This window comes from Hyposmocoma kahamanoa, unplaced genomic scaffold, assembly GCF_003589595.1.
Source record: "Hyposmocoma kahamanoa isolate Upper Pololo Valley unplaced genomic scaffold, ASM358959v1 95273, whole genome shotgun sequence".
In the NCBI taxonomy this organism is placed as follows: Eukaryota; Metazoa; Arthropoda; class Insecta; order Lepidoptera; family Cosmopterigidae; genus Hyposmocoma; species Hyposmocoma kahamanoa.
In genome coordinates this window covers 7155-12299 of record NW_020654998.1, presented here as the reverse complement: position 1 = coordinate 12299, position 5145 = coordinate 7155, and the positions used below count along the sequence as shown (strand labels likewise).

General features: G+C 36.1%; 1 long non-coding RNA gene across 1 annotated transcript; it reads right to left on the bottom strand.

Annotated features, from left to right (window-relative positions):
* Nucleotides 1–1543: 1543 nt before the first annotated feature.
* Nucleotides 1544–2565, bottom strand: LOC113238401. Its single transcript, XR_003311092.1, has 2 exons — nucleotides 2335–2565; nucleotides 1544–1830 (listed from the first exon to the last, which is right to left on the bottom strand). It is a non-coding gene; the product is annotated as an uncharacterized LOC113238401 (long non-coding RNA).
* Nucleotides 2566–5145: the final 2580 nt, after the last annotated feature.

Below are 5145 nucleotides of genomic sequence, written 5' to 3'. Positions count from 1 at the left end.
TTATAGACTTATTTCACTCAAGTCCAAATTTTAAAACCTTCTCAATATGAAAACAACTTAATTAAGTGTAATCTCTCTTAAGATTTACTCTTATAGTCATTATTTTAAGTTCATCTGTAGAACAACTGATTATTTTTAGTAAAATTGTTCTATACATATCCAGTAAAGCCTGTTAATACTCTAAAAACTAGTGTTCTTAAGTTTATTCTAGATATATTTAATTTATAGGCATTCTGTAGTGTTTGTACTTATTGACAAACACGTTATAGCGCGTCTTCAGTAGATTTTATTTAAAAACATACTACAATTAGGGTTTTTACTCTATTGGACGTTGTAAGAGTTTATGCAAAATGGATAAAGTAAAGAATACTAAAAGATCTGGTGGAGGTGGTAAACCTTGGATATTAAGTCACATCATTCGATACAATCAGCGTTGCCAATGCCAATTGTTCAAAATCCCCAAAAATCACTATAATAATAATAACGTACACACTCAACATAGCCCCGCACTAGGGAAACCTTGGGTCGCGGATGCCATGGACACGCACGTAGACAACCATAAATTACATCCAAACTCACGAGAGAAATAAATGTAGGCCATACAAATATTTCTCCCGACCCGGGAATTGAACCTGGGACCTGTGCATGGCAGTCCGGCATGGTAACCGTTCCGCCACAGAGGCAGTAAAATATTTTCAGTAAGTACTACATTGTGTTATTATTGTTATAATTTACTAATTATGTATATGAGTTAGAAAAGTTGACTGAAAAAAGATTTATTGTAATTTAGGTTTGGTACTTACCAACTTTAGGTTACATGAAAGTAGTGTTAGAAGTACCTAGCTCCACAGCTGGTGGCAGGCTCCGTGCCGGAGCCAACCACAAATATGCAAAGTTTCGTTTCAACTTAGCACATTCTTCACAACAGAAAAAGCAGAAAGAAACCAAAGACGATTTTTGCCCGCAATTTTTCGACACTCGTAATCTGCGTAAACTAAATGTTTCACATCATGCCATAAGAACACACTTTATGGTAATGCACATGGTGGCGGTTATTTTTGCACTAACTCTTGTTTACATCACACACAAACCACGTTGAATTTCGTGAGAAACTAGAATGTATGCGCGATGAATGCAGACGCAATACGCAAGGTGTACTGATGATCTACCAATCACGCGCTCGATACGATTCACCCCCCGTCTCTACTCGTACCCTGCCGCCAAATAGAACTAAAATGCATATTTTCTGCGCATACTGCGCATAGGACCATTGTTCAAATGGTTGCCGGTACCTGTGGCACGTGTAGTGCAAGTCAATGACCTTTGGATCAAGCTTGGTTACCGCAATTAAATAAAAATTTAGGATCTTTTCTTTATTTATTTTTTTAGTGATTTGGGTTCAATTTCGGATATAGAATGACCTCTGTAAATATGGCGAGAATGCAAATCAACACATTGTATAGCATTTAATTTATATTTTGTAACCTGGGTTCCCTACCTTTCCCTAATAAGGGTGAAAATAAAAGAAGGTAGGGCGGTTAACTATTTTAATAAAATTGAATAAATCCCAGGGTACATAAAAATTTATGATTACGTGGGCTCCGGCCTAAAGGTACGGATCGTTAGCACTCCCGGGGTTATGCACTCCCCTGGGTAAAGGCCGGCTGGAATGTAGATAGCCGGCGCCTTGTCGTGTCGGAGACGGAAGGTGTTGAAGAAGGGCTCCGACGGGAAGTGAACCCGGAACTGCGGCAGCCAGGCACGACGCGCGTCGCTTGAAGTTGGTGTATGCCACGTAGTGGCCGAGGGTTTTAAACCCTAACGGAGTTCCTGTAACATGTTACAGTGCGGGTATACTGCGCTGCTGTGCACGCGCCCGTTTCGATTCCGTCCCGGCAGCTTAAGGAATGCTTTACCCAATGAGGGAACGCTTACGTATTAATCCTGCTGCCGGGAGAAAATCACAACGGAATTTAAAATGAAAAATAACAAAGGTTAAGTACTTGTGGGTAGGCAGAAGGCACCCACAAGCAAGAACAAAGCTAAATAAAACGAAATAAATACAATTGTGAAATGACACGTTGACTAAAAGGAAAGTTTAAAAGGTCAAGTCACGTAAAACCGCGTGGCATCGCATGTGCCTTCGTTAATTACGCGGATTCGACAAAATTAAATAACTGGCTGCTGGATTGTTGCTGCCAGCCGTAAGGGAACGTATTTGTTCGACCTATGGATGTACAGGAACCGCGTAATTAACGAATGCACATTCCGCGACCGCCATTTTACAAAAATAGCGAATTACGAAAATAAGTGGTGTGGTATTGGAATACTCACCCGAATACGGGAACTTCTTATACTCACAAATTGTTAATTTCAAAAGCAATTGTCGTAGTTGCCGAAATGCGGATTTATATTTGCAAATTAAGTAATTAGGAGCGCGCGTAGGCGATGCCGGCTCGTGAGAAATGTGTCCGCGGGCGCCGTCGCAACTCCTTTTATATGCGAGCCGCAGAGAATCCACGCGTTCGCATTAGCACTCGTTAACCGATTATGTAAAAAAAGAGGTATGTAACGTTTTTCGTTACAATTTAAATTAATCGTAAATATAAATTACAAAAACAATCAAAATAATCAAATAGCTAACTGTCTCTTTCCGACTCATAGCTTGCGTAAAAGACTGAACGAGACCCAACACGTCAATTTCAATTATTTCAAACACAAGAGTTTGAAATATTTAGAACAAAAATTTCATAGAGTCGCTTTGATGCTAATGTTATTATTAAAATATTTTTTAATACATGTTAGTAATACTTTCAAATATTGTTGTACTCTTTCTACGGCTCGGGGTTACGAATCAGAAGACCGAAAATACATTTGCCCGAAATAACGTTTGCATGAATTTCCATTTCCATAATCCCGAAAGTATTTTTTAGGTTTTTTTTTTTTTAGAATATTACAAAACAAACCTAAGCTAACTTAGTCTTTTCTTTGTAATAAGCGTCCAAAACTCCCTAAAGCATAACGGTTTTATTATGAATCGGTTTTCAGGATTATGAAAGTTTGGCTTTACGTTGAATTTGAATTAAAAAAAATCGAAACATCGGTACATTTCTTATGGCATGGCATAATAAATGTATTTGTTTCAGTTTTCCTCGAGATACATTTACCTATACTTTGCTCACTATAGAGAAATATAATAGCTAAATCGCGACGAGAAGAACATTTTATCCTGAAAATATACAAATTTGTTTGCTCGGCTCATTTCAGACAATCGGATATGTACATAACCAGCAAAGGCTTACGAAAATTAAAAAAAACAGCTTTGTCAACATTGCTAGTAAGAACTGATTTTTGGTGCCTAGGCATTATATCAAATTTTATTAAATTTATATTAAAGCTTTGGTATGTGATTACATCAATGAGTGAACTGTGCATAGAAAGGAGAGAATACAGGAATTTATCCAGTAAACATAGCTTGAACTTGAGAAGAAAGTCACAAGTATTAACAGAGAACATCTTACACCGCCAAAATGCATTAAAAATCAAAAGTTGGATGAATGACAAAATATACCAACTTAAGAAACAAAGAAGGTAATTGAAGCAGACTGACACTGCAAATTAAATAGGATTCTTTTAAAAAGTTTAAGCAATTTGTAGCTTTCACATGCAAACAATGCATAATAATACAAATAGTACAACCTTGATAGCCTAACGGTTTGCACTGTGGGCACTGGATGAGAAGTTTCCGGGTTCGATACCGGTAGGATCAATTTAACAAATTAACTTTTCTAAATGGTTCTGGTGTTGGTATTCTATTCTAAGACAATCACCTGGTCTGAAACTAGGGAACTCTCCGTACATACTCCCCATGAGTATCAGAAGAACAGAATCCCAGAGCGGAACCAATTTACAAAAGTTTCCCAAATTGGTTCTACCGGGAATCGAACCTGGGACCAAGAACGATGGAATTTATTTCGGGGCACAACTCAGAACACCCAGGCCAAAACAACTTTCGAAAAGTTGACATTTAGTTTTATAGTTGATTGAGCTGATTTTTTACGGTTTTTAAAAAAATCTCGAATGACTCGAGAAATCGGGTACGAGAATTTTCAAAACTCAAGAAAAATAATCAGACACCCCTAGCTCGTAATGAATGGCATTGTATAAAATTCAACATTGACATATAAAATTTATTTATAAATAATAAAGGCTACTCCATTATACCTGTGTTCAAGTACTTTTCACTAGAAGCTACATATGGTGCATTTTGGTAAGTTTCCAGTAGAAGCTGAATATGGTGTTTTTTTACGCCTTTCAATTGTTGCAAGCAAAATTAGACAGTACTGCGATGACATTACAATTTAAATTCAAAGTTTTAGCTTTTTCATATTCCTTTACATGTCACTACGTTTAAATAGGTAGACTTGAGACGTTTGATGGGAATTCCCTACAAATTGGCAATGCTGGATACATTAGTCATAATTCGCGCTCGGGCCGGTCATGGCCGGCATTTGTTTGTTGACTAATAAATAAACATTGTGAAGTAATTCCGTGTTGTGAAATGATAAAAACAATTGAAATGAGCGCGTAAACTACTGTACTTCAATGTTGTGAATGTGTATTGTGCCGTCTATCAATGGAATACAGTGAAATCATTGAGTGAAATGTGGTTGGCGTAAAGAAATAACCTCAAATTTATAATGAAAATTTTATTTCTTCCAACATAAGTTAGGTATGTCATTAAAATATTCCTTATATTTATATGATAGGGAATTTATCCACCTTTCTAGTCATATATAACACATTCCATATAATTATACAGAATAACGTTTTTTTTGCGACAAATTTGATTTTTTCAATTGTTTTGTTTTGAAAAGTTTTTTATTGCATAATGCGCTTAATATTTATAAAGGTTTTGTAATACTGTCAAAAGAAAAAATCGCTTAGAAACATCGCGTTTTGTAGACAATCATAAAAACTTCATAAGAGTATAAGTTCTACAAGGTCAAGTAAACTAAAGCAAGTAAAAATAATCTTTTTGTATTCTAAAGTTTTTCTATAGAGAAAGCTATAGAAAAAAGTGTTTTGAAAAAAGCTTTAAATTCTTATCGCCATTTATATTTTTAAAGAATGACTATGAAGTAG